Genomic DNA, 22,427 nt, shown 5'->3' with positions numbered 1-22,427 from the left:
ATCTATCTATCTATCTATCTATCTATCTATCTATCTATCTATCTATCTATCATTTTATTTATTTATTTATTTACATACAAACTTTCCACTAAAAATAGTGCAAAGCATCACAATAATCTAAAAACATCAAAATATTTTAAAAGACCAATGTGAAATGAAGTATGTTTACATACATTAAAAAGAGAGAGTGATGCTGATTGCAGCAGTTGAAGAAGGGCTCCCCAGAACCTTGATATTTCCAGAAATCCTGAGATTTGTCCCAGTCTGAAAGTTGCACTGAGATAAAGAGCTGGATACTGTGTTGTTCATCACCAAAATCCAGGCAAGAAGATAGTAACAGTTGTAATTCATGCAGCAATTGCTAGCACAGTTTGCCCACAGGTTAACTTCGAGTTATGAGCACTTTGCAAAAATGCATGAGAGCCTCTCACCATCTCTGCCAGTGATAATACTTTTCTTCGTTTTTCTTCTTCCCTCTCATGAGAATGAGCTAAGTGGGGTTTGCATTCCAAGAATCTATTTAAAAACAGAAATATCATTTCTCTTTCATTCATTCAACCGTGGTTGCTTAGCCCTGTTTTGTCCATTCATTTTTCCTTGTTCAACAGATGCATAAACCAACAGCTATGATTAGTGAATGTGCCATCACAGATTAATCATTTGAGAGAAACTGTGTCAATAGCACCAGCTCTACATACTTTTCACTGAGATTGGTTAACATATTCAGTAGACAGTTATCTCTAATGTTATTAGTTATTAGTTAGGTATACAAAAGTCACACATATACGAGTTAAATGCCAAACAGCAAATACCTAGTGAATCATCTTGTTCAGCATCCTGAACAGAACAATTAGGAAGTATTCCTAAAATAAAGGCTCCCTAAACTCCAGTGCTACCTATTCTATCCCTGAACAGCTATCATAGCTTGGAAAGTTGTCCTTGTTTTTCAACCTATTGCAAAAATTTTGTTTTACAATGGGGATGCATTTTTATTCCATCCTCCATTAAGCCCAGTAGAGGGTAAATCTTTTTCCTTTTCTTATATGACAAAACTTTTAAATGAATGTTAGGATTTCTAGAAGGAACAAATTTCTGGGATGAATAAAAATAGGAGAAAGTTTTTATAACTTTTGAAACTAATCCTTCAATTGTAGACAGTTATCGGGAACAGTTCAGCCTAGTTTGCAATAGCCAAGTTGAGTGAAGCCATCCAGTTACCAAGGACTTGGTAAACCTAATTTCCTCCTCCCTGCATGCCTAGTATTGTAGTAACCATTACTGAACCCCAAGTGGGTCATTGTATACTACTTTAGGTTGCATTTAATCTGTTTATCGCAAGTTGGGCAGGCCTACAATAGACTACTGCTGTCTCCTCTCTGTGTGAAATTGATATACAGAAACTTGTGTATCTAGCATTGATCGAAAGACATTGATTGGTACCAAAAAGATGCCCTCAGGAGAACTAGTTAGTGGTCTTATTCAATAAAATGACAATCTCACCACGAATCCAGGGACTAATTTTATGATCTTTATGATCTTCAGGCACTATAGTCTTCATGCCTATCCTTGGGGCTATACAGAAAAGTTTAAAGTCTAAAAATCAAGTTAATGTGAAACTTGATTTTTATTTTAGTGTGGAATGTATTACTATAAAACACAGGCACATACCATACTACCTTGAACGTAACAAATCTTGACTAAGTTGGGAATCTGCATAGTGCCAGGCCTAGACAGAACTTGCATGGGAGACCACCAAGGAATACCAGGAATGTCCAGATAGTGCTGGAAAAGAATCTCACCTGAAACCCTTAGGAAGCTTTGCTTCCAGTCAAAGTTGACAGTACAGCACTAAACAGACACAACATCTGAGTCAGTACAAGACATCTTCTTTTGTCCTATATCCTTGTACTATGAAGCAGCAGCACTTGTTCATTTTCCTCAGAATCACTTCAGCAGTCACTGGGAAGCTATATTTTTTTCTTGGATTGGTAATGATCACAGTCATGACTTTCTGCCTTACAATTTCCTCGGATGACCTGTTCATCAGTTTATAGTTCCACCCACAGCCTGTGCTTGTCAATCATGAAATCAATAATTTGTGAATCAGATGAAGCCCTTGAAATGTCCTTGAAAGCTATCATGCCACAACATCCTGTAATGTGGTGCAGATGTCTTTAGTGGTTTTGAATCAATGAATTTCTTGTAAAGATCATCTACAAGGCAGACAAACCTGGGCGTTTCTACTTCAGGAACTGTGGCCTAGAATTATGAAAAGTTATCAAGCTCATTGGTAATAGTCCCTGATGGCTCCTGTAGCACACACACAGTTTGGTGGAAGTGCCTGGAAATGATCCCTTTCCAACAGGACTTTCCCTGGTTTCTAGTAGACTGCTGGCTGGCAATAGCACTTATGTCTTATTCTTCTCTGTGTGTGCATGCATATGTGTGCATTAGTATTGCAGTAGTAGGGTTCTCACCATAAACATTTATTCTGTGCTCATGAACTTTGCAGAGGGTACTGCATCACGAGATGTGAGAGTGGACAGTTAAGAAACAAGATAGGAAGAAAATCCATTCAGTTGAGATGTGATGCTGGAGAAGAGTGCTGAGGATTCCATGGACAGTCAAATGGACAAACAGATGGGCCCTAGAGCAGAAATCTCCCTGAAAGCCAGGATGAACAAACTGAGGCTGTTGTACTTCAGACACATCATGAGAAGGAAGTACTCATTGGAAAAGATAATAATGCTGGGAAAGGTGGAGGGAAGTAGGAAGAAGGAAGGCCACATGCTGGATGGACGAACTCTATTAAGGAGATCACAGATATAGGGTTGCAGGAATTAAGCAGAGCAGTGGAGGACAGGGGGTCTTGGAGATGTCTCATCCATGGGGTTGCCATGAGTCGAGATTGACTTGAGGGCAGAACAACAACAACTACATCTAATGTCCAGATGTATAGATGCTATATCAATGTGCCAAGTGGTAAACATATATAGAGAATTAGGGATCATTTAAAAACTCTGCATGAGTTTTTTAGTTAGGCCGTGTACAGACCGGCCTGAAAGGCCGGCATGGGGGTAGAGTTGGGGCATAGCATCCTCATGACTCATGCCCAACTCCGCCCCCAAGGTGCCTGATGCCACATGCCACTCCACACAGTGTGTGGTGTCATGGTGTGCCCCTGGTGCTGTGTCCATATGGCGCAGTGCCAAAGGAGTGCCATATAGCAGTGTCACCATGGCTATGGTGCTCTTTCGAGGGTGCAAAAAGGACCTGTCTTTTGTTGCTCCTTTTTGCTGCTTTGAAAGGATGGATTAGGGCTGCAGCATGAGGTTGCCACGGCCCCAATCTGAGTAGGGAAGGGGCGGTGTCCCATTGCCCCTTAGGGGTGGTCTGCCGAGTGCCTTTGTTATGTTATAGTGTGGCTGGTCAGCTATGCAGAAATCTAGTCTTTCATTTTTTGGGGTGAGGGAGTAAAATGGATTAACACTGGGAGACCATTTATCAGAGCATTCTAACCTTCCTGAAATGTTCAGATCAGGAGACCACTGAGTTTTTGAGTTTGTTGCTTTGCTGGTTTTTTTTTTTTTGTGTGTTTTTTTAAAGCCTCGTGGTGTTTTTTGGATGTCTGGGAAAGATAACCTTGGGGGAAAAAAGAAGAAAAAGAAAAAGAAAAAAATATTTAACAGCAGAAGAAAGCCTATGGGAATATACTTTCTCCCCATTAAAATGGTTTGCTTCACATGTAACATTCACTGAACAAAACAGCTGCTATCAGAAGAGCTTAAGGGCTGCTATAATAGGTCAAAACCACAACATAGCAAAAGTTCAGGCATTTTCATTGAACAGATTGTAGCAGAAATAACTAGAAATGGTAATGTAAGAGAATTAGGCTATATTTTCCAGGAATGATATTTGGCATTGCTTTTCCCAGTGCATACGAATTACTGAACAGTTTGAGTGTTCTAATATAGCAATGGAGATCTAGTTCAGTGGGAGACAGCATTCATGCCCTTAGCTTGATGAGGAAGCACATAGAATCATAGAGCTGGAAGAGATTACAAGGGTCATCCAGTCTACCCCCCTGCCATTCAGGAACACACAATCAAAGTACCTCCAACAAATGGCCATCTAGCCTCTGTTTAAAAACTTCCAAAGAAGAGGACTTCACCACTCTCCAAGGGTATGTGTTCCATTGTTGAACAGCTGTTACTGTTAGGAAATTCATCCTAATGTTGAGGTTTGAATCAATTGCCTGTAGTTTGAATTCATTGCTCCGGGTCCTATTGACTGGAGCAGCAGAAAAGAAGCTTGCTCTATCCTCAATATGACTTCCCTTCAAATATTTAAACATGACTATCATATCACCCCTTAACCTTATCTTCTCCAGGCTAAACATACCCAGCACCCTTTGGACACAGTCGAGCTTCTCAATATCCTTTTTGGTGCCCAGAGTTGGACACAGTATTTCAGGTGATGCTTGACCAAAGCACAATATAGTGGTACTATTACTTCCTTTGATCTAGACACTATACTTCTATTGATGCAGTCTATAATTGCACTGGCTTTTTTGCTGTCAGATCACACTGTTCACTCATGTTCAACTTGTGGTCTACTAGGACTCCTAGATCTCTTTCACATTTAGAGTTCACACACACACACACACACACACACACACACACACATATATATATATTTCATTTTTTCTGCCTAAGTACAGTACATTACATTGTTTTATGTTGAAATTCATTTTGTTAGTTTAGGCTCAGCTTTCTAATTAAGGGCTGGTACACACTGGCATCGAAACGCCGGCTCTCTTTGTTGTGTAATGTTGCGGCAGCAATCAAAACCATGGGGCAACACTGCACAGCAAAAAAGAAGCTGCCTAGAGCGGCTTCTTTTTTGCAGCATCGTAAGGGCTGCAACACAGCCCTATGACGCTGCTTCCTGTAAGAGATGTGTTGGCACTCAGAATAAGCTGAATGACCTTCATATGGCACTGAAAAGATTACATGGGATGAAGCTCTCAGTGAGTATTGTTCTATAAACATGGTGTGACATGAAGAAAAACATCTTCTGACAGTTTCTGAAGTCTTTTAATAGAATTACCTATCTTATGTCATTAACACTGGCAACTCAAGTTCAAAATACAGTGCAGAAATAATCCAGTTTGAGACAGCTTTATTTGCCCTGCCTCAATGCTAGGGGATTCTAGGAGTTGTAGTTTTGTGAGATATTTAGCCTCCTCTGTCAGAGAGCTCTGGTGCCACAATAAACCACAATTCCCAGGATTCCCTAGAAAGTGAGAGTGTTAAGCACACAATGGAAGAAGAAGAGGAGGAGGAGGAGGAGGAGGAAGACATCTAGAAATGGGAGGACATCCAACTTATGCCTCTTGCTGACAAATGAGGAATGATGACACGTCAAGGACACACAACTTTTTTTATTTTTGTGGAACATTTCCTGTTGGAGAACAAGATGTAATATACTATGAAGACAAAAATGGAAGACCTGTTGCCTAGACAACTAGAAATCTAGAGCTGATTCCAATTGTGTGCTGTATTCTGTCATGCATGCATGCATACATACATACATTTCATGCATACATACTTACATTTGAAATCAATGTGCAGGGGACCTTTTACATTTTATAGCATGTATCTAGAATACTTGAAAAACTTCTGACCAATAGATGTCAAACAAAACAAAACAAAACAACAACTTAAATTGTTCCATAATCAACTCTGAAAAGGTTATTGCTGGCCTGGAGAGCAGGATACAAGCATTCAAAACTAGAGAGAAATTTGTTCTGTGAAAGGTGATGTTGATGTTATTAGTATTACTATTGTTATTCATCCAATTTGCACTTCACAAGCTTTTGGACACAGCAAAAAACAGTAATATACCAGAATCCACACTTTTGTGAGTTTTCTGAAACAGGTATACACAAGCCAGGTTTGATTCCTGTGTCCATACATGCCTCTGGTCCATTCCTGACATGTTGTTATCTCTGGAAGTATAATAGTCATCCCTCTGTATCCACAGATCCCTTATCTATGGATTCAACCATCCACAGATTGAAAATATTTAAATATGTTTGTGTGTGTATTTCCTAAAAGAAAACCTTGATTTTACCATGTTATATGAGGAATGCCATTTTATTATGCCATTGTAGTTAATGGGACTTCAGCATCCATGGGGGGATTCACACTCCAGCAGATACCAAGGGCCCACCATAGCTAAATATAGTTGGCTCTCCTCTTCCGTGTCTTACCATCTGCAGATTTGAGTATCTGCTCCTATTGGTGGTGTATGCATGCAGCCTTGCCAATTGAGTTGTGTGCATGACATATGCCAGTGGAAACAATGTGACATCAGGTCCTACAGATCTGTCCATGGGGCAGGGAGTCTGGAACATAGGCCCCATGACTATGAAGAGCCAACTGTATCAGATATTCCACTTCCATTTGGTTTTTTAATAACCAGAAAATCTTTGGAAGTCAGAAACTGTGAAGAAAGGAACAAAGAAACAAACAAACAAGACAAACATTACTAGAGATCTTTTCTCAAAGCATACAAGAGAGAGAAATGCAGTTATTACTAATTTTCCTCCTAGGAAAAATTATAGATACATTTGGGAATAGTGTCCTTCTCATGTGAAATATTTGTGTCTCTAATCTGAACATCTTTAGTTTCAAAGTTAAAACAATATTTGTCTTGAGAGCTGAAAGGAAGGATTTCAAGGAAGTGAATTACTATTGTAATTCGACAGGGTTGAGGACACAGTTGAAGAATATGGTATCATAGCATTCACTTTTAGAAAGAAATTTCCAGATGGGGGAAGCTAATGGAAGAGAAAGTGCAAGCAACTAAGGAGGTTATCAGATGGGGGGGGGGGGGGGACAAAATATCCTGTCCTTTTCCTGTTCTCATAGCATGATCACAAGAAGATTTTCATACAATGTCATGCTTATCCAAACGTTATCCCATCCAGAAAGGGTGACTGATCACAATTGGCTGAAATACTTTCAAATGATGCATGCAGATCTCATAGTTGTCCCATCATTGAAGTGGTATTGCCCAGTATTTTACATGAACAGGATTTTGCATTAATGCAAAGCCACTTTAACGACAATAGCACTGTGATCTGAAGGCATCATTGATTTTGTAATGATTTATGCCTTCTCATGATTTGGCCAAGGTATGCAACCTCAATTTGAGCCGAAAACAAATGGTCCTAAAGGAGCGGCTCTGCACCACCCCTTTGCTTGCCACATTGGGGCTATGGCAACCACATGGCATGGACCCAATCTGACATTTTTCCAGCCCCAAGAAGCGGCAAAATGTCACTCCTTTCGGGGACAGAAAAATATGCCCTTGCTGCCACTGCTGTGGCTCTCCCAAGTTTCTTCAGCGCAGCATGTGTAAACGCTGCACCACAGAAACATTATGATGCCACCTTGTCTGGGCAGGTGGACAGGAGGTGTGATGTCACTTTGGGGGCAGAGTCAGGCTGGGTGCTGGGCAGTCGCCACGCTCTCACTCCATCCCGATGTCAGCGATTCATGCTGGTCTGTACAGCTCTTTAGTTATCCTGGCTTCCTAGGAGAGCTCAGGCTTAATCTGTTCTACAGTGTGCCTGCGTTATACGCGGCTTGAGTATATGTGCTAAAGCCATGTAGGAGTGTGCGGGGCACAAGGGGCGGCACATCTCATTCAAATGAATGGGGCATGCACCTCTGGCGCACGTGCATGAGCCCCATTCACTTGAATGGGGCTTGAGCATAGGCGGAATTCATCTTACACAGGGTGTCCGGAACGGATCCCCGGCCACATAAGGTGAGGTTCCACTGTAGAAGCCTTTTGTTTCTCTTGGCTGTCCATGGCGTTCTTGGCACTCTTCTCCACAACCACATCTAAAATGAATGAGTTGATTTTCTTTCTATTGTCATTCTTCACTGTCTCACATCTAGACATGGTGATGGGGAATACAATGGCTTGGACATTCCTCACTTTTGTGTTCAGTATATTGTTACACTTTAGGAACCTGTCAAGTTCCTTTGTAACAGCCCTTCTCATTCCTATTCTAATTTCTAAAGTCTTCTTCCCCCGATGTTGAATTGTCAGCCTTCTGTGTGGTCTCCAATGCTAGACTCTGCTTCCCCCTCCATGCAAATCCCTATGGTCAGCTCTCTTCCAATCAAGGTGTTGAAGTACATGCTAGAGCCTTGATGAGGACCTGCCTAGAGGCAAAGAGCATGTGTAGTTTCTTGGAGGAAGAAAAGTCTTCCACTCTTTGTCACTCCCTGCTTGTCTTCGATTTCCCAGCTAACGCACCAATTTATGTTACAGAAATCTCAGGAACCAAGACTTTCTCTCACTAAGCCACTAGTCTGATGAAGCAAGGTGACAAGAGGACCCAGAAAATGTGCTGAGAATTCAAAGTTTATTCCAACTCTGCTGGCAATGGAAAAATATCCCAATGTATCAAAGTTCCAAAAACTGAGGCCCAGAACCAAAGAAATATCTTTCATAATACGTAATTCCAACAATGAGGTCCCTAACAATGTATTCTATTGGCTGGTTCAAAGTGCAAACATACAAAAACTTTCATTCAATCCGGACACAGAATTGTGAATACATTAAAAAAATACATTTTTGACTCATTTGGAATCTTCAATCACTCTATCACTCTGTGTGTTATTTTTACCCATCCAAGGATGTTCTTTCTAATTGTTTTGGCTTTCAAAGCAAGCTAGTCGCCTTAATGTTGCAAAGGTCAACTTGTTCTCTAAACATCTTACTGAAAATCCTGTTCAGAATTTTCTCTCCTCGCGCGCACACACACACACACACAACCTTGACTCCAGAAAGCTCTTTTCTATATCCATAATACAGCAATTTCTATATATCTATAGTAGGAAGTTTAACATTAAATAGTCATCTATCTCACAGTCTCCATTTTGATCAGTATTTGATCCAAGATATGGGAATTCATTGACTATTTTAATTTTTTCATTATCTAGGAGGAATTCTTGTAGATCTTCCATAGTTATTGTTTTTTCTTTCTTAATATTCAGTGTTATTCCTACCTTGGTGCTTTGCTCCTTGACCTTCCTTTAGTAATTGTTTCAGGTCTTTGTTTGTTTCTGCTAGTAGTGTCATATTGTCTGCATATCTTAAGCTGTTAACGTTCCTTCCTCTCTTCACTCCTCCTTACAGTCTAAGCCTGTTCTGCATATGATATTTTCTTCATACAGGTTGACTATATAGGGTAATAGTAGGCAGCTTTGCATTGCCCCTTTGCTGATTGTTACAGTTACAGTTACAGACCAGTAAATATGATGTAGAATACTGGCAAATATAACTTTGCACCTCTACCAGTAAAGAGATAAGAACAGCTTCTTATGGCATCTCTCAACTGTGAAAAATGTGTAAGAGTTGTCTGGATGCACGAGAAGCAGAGTACACAAAGGAGTGTTTTTGTTTGTTTGTTTGCTTGTTCTTCAGTTTTATTCACTTTAGACCTGGTACTTTTCCAACATTCCTTATCAAGATAGAAAGTTTATCTTTCATATTCAAGTTCTGTCTTCCATTCAACCATAATAGCAATCTGAATTGAGAATATTGTTATCTGTTTCTTTTTCCTTGAACTTCCTTACAACTGTCGGTGCACTGATCCTAAAAATAAAATACAGTGGTCACCATGGCAAGAAATGTTATTTTCTGGTGGGAGTTCTTTGAGTATAAAAATATTTATCTTGGAACATCTTATCAGACAAAATATATTTTGGCTGCTTTCTTCCATGCGTAACACTGATCATCCCTACGATCAAGAAAAACACTCCTGCCATGCTGCCAAATTGTTCTTCACAGCTTTTTGCTATCTCTCCAGGGTTTCAGCAACAGATTTAAGGAATGAAAAACCTTTACATGCTCTGCCTCAAAATTTATATCAAACCTTTGTGATCAATGAGTTGCAACTACTCCTGGTGATAGCATCATCAGCCCAATTGTTGACACAGTAGGTAGACAAGCAAATCTTTGGGACTGTGCATGTCAAATGTTGAAATTGGAGCAGTGTGCAGTCTCATGTAGTCTGTATCTTTTGAGGCAAAGTGAACAATTTGTCTACATTTTACCTATCATGTATCGTAATGGCAATCTTGTAGAGATGGATTCCCTCTACACAGTTTCCATATGCTCCTTGGAATATCTCCTCCCTCTTTTTCTTTGTGCACTTGTCATATATTGTAACTAATCCCCATAAAGGAAATTCTACTTAGTGGTGTATTAGCTTTGTACAACCTGATTGTATAGATGGATTACCTGAAAAATATAATCATACTTGTCTTATACATATATTTTATTGTTGGGGAACCTTTGGCTTTCTAGTTATTCTTATTCTCCAGTTTCCATCAGTTCCTCCCACCAGTATCTACAGTGGATGAAATGGTTCACTGATACATGGCAGACCACAGATCCGTCAGTCCTGATGTATAAAGATCTGGTTTTTTTAGTGGTCAAAATTTCTCTCTCTCTCTCTCTCTCTCCCACTCATATATATACACACACACAAACACCATTTCGCAGTAATAAGTGTACAGTGGGCCATCAGTAACCACAGGGGATCCATTCCACCACCACCCCGCAGATACCAAAATCCATGAATCCTCAAGTCCCATTGTCCTTAATGCCACTGAGGCCTTGTGGCTGTGCCATCATTACAAACAATGGGACAAAAGTCCATCACCCCCTCTACCCTCCTTCCTCTCCCTTCCCTCCTTCCATCTCCTACTTCCCTCCCCTCTCCCCCCAACCTCCTTCGTTACCTGCTTCCTTACTTCCTCTTCACCCTGGATTGGCTTTGGGCATGGGGTCTGGCTCCCAATCAGCCAGAGGTGGGGTCTGGGCCTAGGCCAGGGCAGGAGCTTCAGTCTCAGAACCCTGTCACGAGGCCCAGCACCCAGGACAGATCCTTTAGGCCCTGAGACCAAAGCCCTGGGCCTGGACCCAACTCATTCCAGCCAACAGGGCTCTGAGGGAGCCAAGGCTGAGGCTTGGCTCTCGGGGCCCAGAGGATCTATCCAAGGTGCTGGGCCTGGGGACAGGGGCTCTGAGACTCAAGCCCCTGCTTTTGCCCCAACTCAGGCCCTGGCCCCAGCGGACTGGGAGCCAGACTCTGCCCCAAAGCCAAGCTGAGGTGAAGAAGAAGGAAGGAAGCAGGTAAAGAAGATGGGTGGGGGGACAGGGGAGTAAAGGAGGGAGGAGGGACTTTTGTCCCCAATGGGGGGGGGTGGCTGCATCCATGCCGCCATTGGGGACAATTTGGGCTTGCCATCTGCAGATGGTCAAATCTGTGGATGGCAAGTCCATGAATAAGGAGGTCCCACTGTACAACTCTAGAATATATCAATGTTATTATTCCATTAAGTAGGTGTGTGTGTGTGTGTGTGTGTGTGTGTACATGCACATGCACGTATGCTGATATTAAAAGATTTCCATAGTGTGGACAGAAATTTCTGCAAATGGGACTCCTCTGTTGTTGGTGCTAACTGTAACCTAACTCTTTTGTAACCGCATTAAGTAAGAGATTCTGTAAGTGTGGTTCTCATAGCTAGGTCTTGTGATTGCATTGGATAGTTGGATCACCAACTGCACACTGGGAGAGTGTAGTACTATAATAAGCCATCCCTACTTCCAACCCCCCCCCCCCAAAAAAAAAACATCAAAAAGACATCAGACTATCCGGGTAATTTCTGCAGTGATCATTCAAGATTGTTTTTGTCATAAGTGGAACAGTTTTTAGAAAAATACTGCAGTGTACGACATCTCTATTAATAACATTGGTGGTGTTTATGGTATTGCATAAACTGAGGTTTCATTCAGCAGGCTGCTATAGCAAGTTTTCCAAATATATATCTGTTTATCTCTTTTCCTCTGTCTCCTGATTTGTTCAATAAATGTTTATTTGAGGAGATGAATGCATTAATAACTTGTTTCCTTTAAGAGGTCTTTAATGATCTTTATGATTTGCAAACACTCATTTTCCACACTCATATGAAAGGCACAGCACATAAATAGTTGCATTGTTAAAAAGAATGTTTTCTAATCATTGTGGCTTTTTAAAAACCTTTTGGATCAGATAATTTAAATTTTGAATTAGTTCAAAGTGCTTCATTCAAGACAGTAGGGAAGTCCTGCTAATCACTAATTAATTTTTACAATCACACCTGATTGCACTGAGCATCAGATCTTTCCAAAGACACATAGCACAGAAGCTTAACAGAAACATTATGAAAATTCTTGGGATTTATGAACGCTACAAAAGAAAAAGAAGGCCACCCCTACCACCCCCAAATGTGCTGCCTGAGGTGAAAGGGAATATGACAGCTGCTCTACCCTTAAACCTGTGTACAAAATATTGGTCACGGTGGAAATAAGGTAACATTCTCCATTGCAATGAAAGACCTAGTTGAGAAGAAACAAAGCAGATCACAAAGCACATATACCATCCTGTTCATTTTGTTCTCCTCAGCTGCCCCATGTTACCTAATGATAGAGTAGATCATGGATGTAATGGAATATTTCCAGTGTCTTCATTTTCACATGGGCAAAAAGATTTAATTTTCATGGAATGCAACAGCATTCACCATGAAAGGATGGTGTGTGTGTGTGTGTTTGCAACATATGTTTGTGCTTATGTGTTAGTGTGTATCTATATCTATTAAGGGAAATCTGCAAATTTCTTCACACATGTGAAGGAAAAGTCTGGCTTCTGCTGGAAATAAAGGACAGGATCTAAAGAATTACAAAGCTAGTTCCACATGCCCTAGGGAATTTGGAATTGTGTTTTCATAAAGCTGTTCTTAAACTGCATGAAAAACTATTTTTAAAGTGAACCTGATGGACACTTGAGAACTAAATTGTAATATGGAATGAAATTCTGCTTCTCAAAGGATCAGAGAATCTCCTGGATGAACAAAAGGGCATGGTTGGAGCTAAAATAGCTTCCAGAATCCCATACAGAGTTCTGGATCTTTGAATGATCCACCAGGACACTTTCAGTATTATTGCTGCAAACTTTGGATATACCCGTAGTGATGGCTTCTAATTTTGACGTGTAACAAAGCATAGACTGAACATTTTTACCATGTATCAAGGTTCCTGATCATGGGAGCATAATCACAAAACATGGCTCCAGACCTGTGCACATCCTTCCCTCTTAAAGGGAAAATTGCTGGGCACATAATTGATTTTGGTGATGCAGCTTAAGGTGCAAACCCCATGTTCAGCTTGGCTTTATGTTGAAGCATACAAATGCTTGCATAAGCTATCATTTATCTACTATCTATCCAAAGGGTCTCCAAACTTTTTCAGGTGACTGACCCCTTTCCTCTTGGGTGACAAGCTGACACTTAGTGCCCCTCCCCAACACCTATTTCTTTATACCAGGTCTACTGTTTTGCTGCAGCCACTTAGACAGCAACATCTACCCCAGCTGTGCCCAGCTTGTCACTGTCTCCTCCTCTGCCTCAGATTGTCATGTGTGAATACTGCTAGATAGAGTGAGAGAGAAGAGAGAGTGTTATGATTAGGATTGCATATATGCTATACCTTAAGTACATTTTACAAGATCTAATACTAAGCCTTACTCTTTTACATAAAATGGAGCTTCCAAAATATATTACAAGGATAGCAGCATTCCTGCAACATGCTGTCCCTCAAGGTGTCAGCTTAAGTGTATCTTGGTTACACTGTGAAAAAGTACATGTAATGAAAATTCTCCACCAACTATTGCTTGTCCCAATATGACATTTGTAGTGAAAACCTTGGTTGGACTCTGACTACTTACTTGTTGACAATTCTTTGTGTGTGTGTGTGTGTGTGTGGTGGATTCTTTAAAAGAGCAGCATTTGAGAAAAGCACTGCATAAAAATGGACTGCCAACACTGGAAACAAGCACAGGTCTTTTTTCCCCTTCTTAAAACATTTTTTTTTCTCCTAAAGCATTCTTCTTGAGTGCTAAAGTTCAAAATTGCTTTCTTCAGCCTCTCCCCTACATCTTTTCACCATATGTTTTGAAACCAATGAACTTGACAGCATGTAGAATAGAGGCTAAAAGATTCAAAGGTATGTGGGACGGGAAAGTCAGTTCCCTGAAGACCTGGCACTGGAGTCAAGCTTTGGCAGCATTTGAGTAGAGGAGCAATACAACAAAAAACAATAGACTAAAATGTCTTATGAACAGGTCTCTACATTACAGAACATTTTGTTATTTTTGTGTGAGAGAGAAGGCACTTTGTATCATTCAGAAGTAACTTTGAATTGCTGCATAGCTTGAGTTATGAATAAATTGCTATATTGTTGGGGTACTTTGAAAAAGAACCTGGATCAAGGAGATTTGGGACTGTACCAAAAAAGGCTAAAAGAAGATTTTTAACAGGATTAAAGTATCTCTGGCCAGTACTTCTCAGATGATGCTGTGTACATCTTGCTAACATCCTATTACTGTAGCTCACTTTTTCATTGATGGTTGGAACCTGTCAATGAGCTTTCAATCTAGCTATTATAGTACAGCTATTCTAGTGTGTACTATCCAGCATTACAGCAGTCACCTGGCAGGATGGGGCCTGATTTTTCTCCTTTCCCCTCCCCACACTTCCTTTTGCAAAGCATGCTAACTCTGTGCCTGTCTGTATTTTTAATTTTTATCTTTGCTGTGTTTGCCTACTTATGGCAATAAAATAAAATAAACATAATTGTTTTTATAGGTTTTGCTGTAATTACACAAACACAGCAAAATTGAAAATAAATAAACCAACAGGCACAGAACTAGCCTGCTATGGAATAGTAGTGAATGGGAGGGTGAAAGTCGGGGAGAGGAGGAGAACTAGGTTCTCTCATGGTACTGACTGCTGTAATGCCAGAATTGAAATGGAGGCTTATCACACCAGGGAAGAGATTTTCAAGTAGTGTAGTTGAGCGAAAGAAGAAAAGTGTGATTTTTTAAAAAAAAAAACATTTTCAAAGTGGTGTGTTCCTGTTTCCTTTTTAATGCAATTGCTATGAGACATGTGGCTGGTGTGATAATGTCTGTAAAGTAAAGTGGAACTATTCTATATCTTCTCCACTCCTCCAACTTATCTTTTACCTGCTTCAGTCCCTAAACATGGCCATTTAATGGCTAGAGGAGAATAGGGGGAGCACAGAGAAGCATCTGGCTACTTTCCTATAGCTGGATACACAGTGATGAGTCAACATTCAGAACCTCTTGGAGGAAAGCTTTGGAGGTTGTGGAGGATGCTATCATTGTTGTGCATCTGCACAGCTGGCTGCTTCTCCAGGCTGTCTACTGGCTAGTAAAAGTCCATGTTGGAGGAAAGGATGCAGTAGGTAAAAGTGTGCTTTGGTAGGGAGTTTGTACATTGTATTTGCACCTCTGCAGTGACAGAGAGAGAGAGAGAGAGAGAGAGAGAGCCTTGAACACATATTAGTGAGACTTACAACTGCATAAGATTACAGCCTATATTAGTATAAGAATGGTGGTATATTATGAGAATGATTCTATGATTCTGTGATTCTAAGTCACACAGGTTTGGTGTACTTAATACAGTTCCACATGGTGGAAACATTGTCCAAAAGGTTACACATTCTTAGAGTTTCTGTGAGTGCATTCCTCAACATATCTAAGTGTTCTAGAAGCACAAATAACTCTGCCAGTTCATAAGTGGCAGATATTCCAAATGAAAGGCAAGTACAGTGCACCCATGTTATACGCGAGCGTGCTATATGCAGCTTTGAGCTCATGCGCAAAGCTGTGTAGAGCCATGCGGGAGCGCGCAGGGCGCAAGGGGTGGTGCATTCCATTCAAATGAATGGGGCTCAAGCATACATGGTATTTGGCTTACGTGGGGTGGTCTGGAATGGATCCCCCGCGTAAGCCAAAGGTGCACTGTATACATTCATATGGCTTTAAAAATAATAATCATGTTTTAACACCAAGCAGTTTAATAAGAATAACAATGAGTATAGGGGAGGGAGAGGGAGAGGAAAGGATGACAGTATGGACAGGGCTGATCCATGATGCAACAGGATATGCTTCAAACCCCATGGTCTTACTAAACATCAGTCCCATGTTCCTTGAACAAAGAAGGACCAAAATGCAGATATTAGTGTTATCCTCCTCCCTCTGCAATGATCAGACTGTTCCCTGATTTACTGTTTCACCCACCAGTCATTCCATGTAAGGAGAGCAGGAGTGATCAGAGAAGCATCTAGCTGTGTCCATGGGCAAAATGATGACATTATCCACTGATGTTTTCAGAGGATTTTAGCAGATGATCTAATCATTTTGCATCTCACTACAAAGACATAGACAGATGCTTATCCAACCCAACCACTCCAGTAACTTAAGATAAGTCCGTTGTAGCATAGTTCTAGATGTGGAACTACTATGCTATGCTATGTCATACAGAATTTCAACCTATGTGTGCTGCATTCTTATATTTACTATGTGTGTTCTATGCACAGCCTGTCCTTTGTTGTCTTCTAAAACAAACACCATAAGAGCCCACTTCTTCTGAAACACTTTTAAATAAGTTTTAAGAATTATGCAACGGAGTTTATTGTACTCATTATGGCATTTTTATGTGCTAATTTTTGATTTCTTTTTTGCATCTTTCCTGTATAGTCATCATTTTAAAAAAATGGGTGGATGCTTATGAGAAAAACTAATGACTTGCCTTTGTGTAAATCAAAAGTGTGTGTGTGTGGGGGGGGATTAATTTCCCAGAAACTCATAACCTGGAAAATAGCAACTAACCATGGTAAATAGTGGACAACGAGAGCATATGGGAGCTTCCATGTAGCCACTATGTCTAGTAGTTGAGATAGCAAAACAAGGTAGCCCAATACTCATAGCATGCCATCCTCTGTAATGAGCCTGTTCGTGAATGCAGGAATCAAGCTAGAAAATTAAAGAAACAACAACATGGGGACAAAGCTGAAGAGTTTAACTAAAGCTTTTTTAAAAGAATGAGGGTTGAATAGCTGTGAATTAGAAAATCATATGTGTTGCTACAGATGATATCTGCATTTGTATTTGCAATATATCCTTTTTTGTGACTGTGATAGAATAAGGTCCTGCTTTCCATTTTTCACTTTACCAACTTTGAAACCATCTTCGTGTTAATACGTGTTTTCCTTTAGGCTCCGATGTAAAAGAAAGATGGGATAGAAGACCATGGAAAAGCATTGTTGTATCTCCATTTTCCAAAGGCAATGTCTATCAGTCCTGAATTGTTTGATAGTGATACTAGGGCAATGACTCAGAAAGGAAACCAAGGCTCTTCCCAGAACTTACTTTCAGTCTTAAGAAATCTTTGATGGAGCAGCAAAAATCTATGTAACTTCTAGCAAACCACTTTTCTCGCAGCCTTTACCCTTCCTGGTTGTTGTAAAGACTGTAAGATATTATAGATAATATGAAATCTGAATGGCCAGATTTCATGTCTAGTTCTAATAATATCTCACTTTGTACTATGCAGAGGGGAGGGGGAGATATATATTAAACTAATCCTGAACATGTGCAAGAATTTGAGAAAAGTAAAGGGGAAAAAAGTTGAATACTGTATATGCTCTACCCTCTTCCCACCCATTCAGATTCTTCTAGGATTAGTTTCATCATAATACAGTAAGATAATATTACTATGGAGTTTATCAGGATGGTATTGTCCCTTGTTTTGAGATGTGTCTGCAGTTATAGTAGTCCAACACTTAATTTAGCCTGTTGTGGATTGGACTAATTTTAATAAAGGTGTGGCCAGTTTGAATCCAAATTAATGTCTTGGGTCTTCACTCTGCCTTGGGGTTTTGCAGCAACAAGGTATTTAGGGTTGTCACGGAGTTCCACCTACAGTAAAATCTCGAGTTTGAATATTCCATATTTTTCTTTGGAAAAATATCTTAAAATGCTAAAAATGTACAGATGAGACACTGGGAAGGTCCATGCATTCCTTTCATTTGGATGGACAAAAAAAATCCTAAAAATGAGGCCATTCCAAAATAAAAAGGTAATTACAGTTCCTGGTGTTTACAATAAAAAAGATGTCATTATTATGGACATCATTAGAGCATACTGAATCACACAGCAACTGTTCCATATATCTGAAATGCCATTAGAAGTAATATAGACATTTTCTCATTTGTGGCTTTAAGATTAGTGCATAAATTCATCTGATCAAGCCAGAATTAAATTTGATAAGTCAATCTGTTCCCAGCTCCCCAAAGTTAGAAATAGCTTGATTCTAGAATTTGGACTGTTTTGCTTAATCTTTTCTTGCATAAAATAACAAAGAATTTCAAATATTTGTAGTTTGTAAGATATTTAGCCTTCTCTGTCAGAGAGCTCTGGTGCCACAAACTACAAATCCCAGGATTCCATAGCACTGAGACATACCGGTTAAAACAGTATCAAACTGCATTAATTCTGCAATATGACAGCAGACTGAGGCTTAGAATGCTTGCAAAACAGCATACCTGAAAAGAGGATAAAGAAAAGGAGAAGAGAAACCTTGAGACTGATTTTTCACTGCCACCACTGTCATTGTCTTTAACATTATCAAAAATCTATTTTGGAATACTAATACACATCAGGAAGATGACAAATCTGTTTTCTGGAGCCAATATTTCTGGGTTTCAGCAACATCACTATTTCAGATGTAGCTGTTCAATTATACTGACCCAGAAAGGAGATCTGTGCATGACGTTAAGTACTATGTAAAGGAATTTCTGTATCATTAAGTCAATTCAATGAACTTGACTGATACTTTTTTAAAAATGTGGATCTTAGCTATCATTTAGATTTAGAAGAACCATGATGAGTGTCCCAAGACATACAAACTTGAGCAGAATGGGATCACTTCTCTGTAACTCATGTCCATTGCTCTTAGCACATTATTTTGAACTATCTTGGTATAACTCCAAAATTTGTTTCAAATGCTATTTTAATCCACTACCACTTCATTCAATATGTATTTTTATGATGAAGCATGAAATATATTCTTTCTTTTTGCTTCCTATAAACAGTGGATTTTGTTCTTCTGGACAACTCAAGAATGACAAGAATAGTTGGGGACTATTACTTCCCTCAAGCAAATAATGGTAAGTTACTCAGCTGTTTTGTTGCTTTTTAAAGGTTTGAGCATTTACAAGTATATTTATTATTCACAAATTCTAAGAAGAAAGTGCTGCATGATGGGGTGAGCTCTTATCACTAGTCCCAGCTTTTACCAACCTAGCAGTTTGAGAGGAAACAAATGCAAGTAGATAAATAGGTACCACTCTGGTGGAAAGGTAGACAGCGTTCTGTGCAATCATGCTGGCCACATGATCACAGAGTAGTCTCTGACAACACTGGTTCTGCGGCTTAGTAATGGAGATAAGCACTGCCACCTATGGTCAGACACAACTTGACAACCTTGTCAACGGGGAATACCTTTACCTTTACCTTTACCTTTTTAAAAAGAAAGAGTATTATGAAATTGTATATACAATATTAAATGAGCTGAATGGTACTCACTCTACAACTGGGAGTCTTGTAAGCAGGGAGTCCATCCAGATTCAGCCACAGAAGAGATAATGGACTATTTTCATGGAACACCTGAAAAGGATGGCTTGGCAGCTTTAACATTAACTTCTTCCCAGAACCATCTGCAGCTACCTCTGTCCCTTCTTCATTTTTTAATTGAACCCTGATATATAATATTAATTGTTATGCACTGAAATATATTGCCATGACCAAAAATCTGTAATACCTTGTATTTTTTCATGGATTTTCATTAGATGCTGTTATATAAGCCAGTCCCAATTCCTGATGGAAAACTGGGGTATAAGAGGAAAAGAGACAAACATGTCTCTGCAGTGAGTAGAGGGAATTGCAGTCAATCCCAGTTGTCTGATAAATCCGCCTGTACGATATATGAGTTTTCAAAACCTATTTGTTGTATTCATATCTTACATTTTACAGTGTTTGCTTAAAATATTAAAGTTGTTCTTCTGCATGCATAATGTCTGAAGAGGACTTCAATTAATGTATGCCCTACTTTTACATTTTCCAGCAATATCATAATGGCATCAAAATAGCAACAGGATTTTTCATCATGATGAGCTGGTTTGCAAAAGCTGAAGAGCTGGAGAGGGGATAAACCCTTTTAAAGTATCTTAAATTTCTTTGCAAAAATGCCAGGTACTATCTCAGGAATTTGGGTTGAAAGTTCATTATTGGCAGAAAGATATACGTCTTTTACTCCACATAATACAACAACATCCCAGCCCCCTTATAGTGCTATAGTATTTATCTGTTTACAAGGCCTCATTCTTAATTATGGGTAAAGAGGATTATAAATCATCCCATTGAAGACTTATCAATGAGGTGATTAAACTTATCAAGGATGACTTTTCTTTCTAGACAGATAGCATTTGGTTGTGATGGAAAGCCTACTGTGTAAACTGCTAAAATGCAATGTAGGTTTTCATTTCAGGTGATCAGGAGTGCAAGTGATACTGGCAGTTCTGCCAATATATATTAACGTTTATAACAAGGTTTATTTACAAGTCTTAGAGGAATTCTCTTCTTTTAACCAAAAAGAAGCCTGCAATTATGGCTTGATTTCTCAGGTGTTAGTCTATAATTTTTTCAACTTTAGTGAGCAAAGGGAAATCTTGTAATATGTTGGAAATTACTTGATCTAAGGTAGATTTTTAAGAATTCCATGTTTTACTCACAGCATTGGCGATCTGATGACCAATAACAGATTGGAAGTACCTCACAATTCTAGGTGGAAGACAAATGATCTGTTTGTTGCTATATACTGGGAAAGTATATGAACATTATGTTACACATGTATTAATCTCTTCCCAAAGCTAGATTCTTACTTTGTGAAAGATCTTTGCCTACCAGCAATGCTAATAACAATTAACTTCAGAGACACTGCATGGCCCCAAATTGATATGGGTATATCTCAGTTAATGATGCAGATGTCTTCCTGAGCTTTACGTCAAGAGAAACTTTAATATCAGAGGTAGAAATAACATGTAAGGAACTGGGATAGGTACCTACATCACAAAACAGAAGAACAGTTCAATATGTTTCAGCAAATATTTTATTGAAAACCAACATTATGCACATATGAAATGAAACAGTTAAGTCAGTTAAGCCTTGCGTAAGTAAACAGAAACATTTGGCATTTTCTAAAAAGCTTCTTCCAAAATGCATCATGGGATGAATTTTTCTTTCTTTCATCAGCCTCCACTTTTCTTATTATTTTCATTTTGGTGGTGTAACTTACAGATCTATGGTTTTTTTTCCCCCCTGTATGTAGTGGGGTGAGCTTATCTGCTTTTAACAATATTTATTTCTGTTTTGCTCTTCACACATATTTAGTAAGTGATTCTGAAGCAGTTTGCCTTCCGTATTGTACATAAGGTCACGCAGCTGCAGTAAGAGTTTACCTAGATTAGAATCCCATTCTTTCCCAGGTCAAGCTTTATCTCTTTTGTTTACTGCAGAGATGCTGCTGCAACCCAACATTGAGAGTCTGTCTTTCTCCAGCCTACCATCACATTCCTCCCAAAGTCAATGCTACCAAAACAAAACAACAACAACAACCCCTTCACCTAGATAGAAAACAAGAAAAGAGGGGGCTGGGCTTGGCTCCCTTAAAAAAACTCTGAAGGAAGCATTTGAAAAGACATGTTAGATAATACAAATGGAAAATTATACATTTAAATAGAGATTCCCACAGTTGGAAGTGCAATTTATGTTAATTGTAATTTTAAAAAAAAGTGTCTGTAATCGAGTTATGTTACTTGTATGTTTGTATGTCATATGTTTGTACAATAAAAAAAAAAAACTCTGTAAGAGCTGCTTTGTCTGAGGTTTTGCTAACTGAGATATGCCTGTACACATATATGATGTGACAGGTCAGAGAAGTTGCAGTAGGAACACACCAAATATTGCAAACTGCAGTACACAATCCTAAGGGAAAGGAAGAAACCAATGGTGCATGGACAGGTGTATCCTGATTTACAGGGACAGTAGATGATTTCTGGGATCAGGCTGCTGAATTGGTGTTAGAAAGGATTCAGCCATTTGGGTTTCCATATTGAGAGCAGAGTAGGACAGAAGCCTAATCAAAGAAATAAAAATAAATGTGTAAGTCAGGGTTACATCACTGAACGGTGATTCAGTGATGTAACCCTGAATCTAACAGGTTATATTCTCTCATAAGTTTGCCCATATTTTGAGATCTCCTGGGAGGCCCTTCTCTTTCTCCTACCACCTCACATGTATGTTTGGTAGGAACATCGGGCATTCAAGGTGGCTTCTCTGAGGCCCTATAACTCCTTGCTGTCTTTCCACAGAA

This window comes from Sceloporus undulatus, chromosome 3 (assembly GCF_019175285.1).
Source record: "Sceloporus undulatus isolate JIND9_A2432 ecotype Alabama chromosome 3, SceUnd_v1.1, whole genome shotgun sequence".
NCBI classification, from domain to species: Eukaryota; Metazoa; Chordata; class Lepidosauria; order Squamata; family Phrynosomatidae; genus Sceloporus; species Sceloporus undulatus.
Note: the sequence above shows the minus strand (reverse complement) of the source record.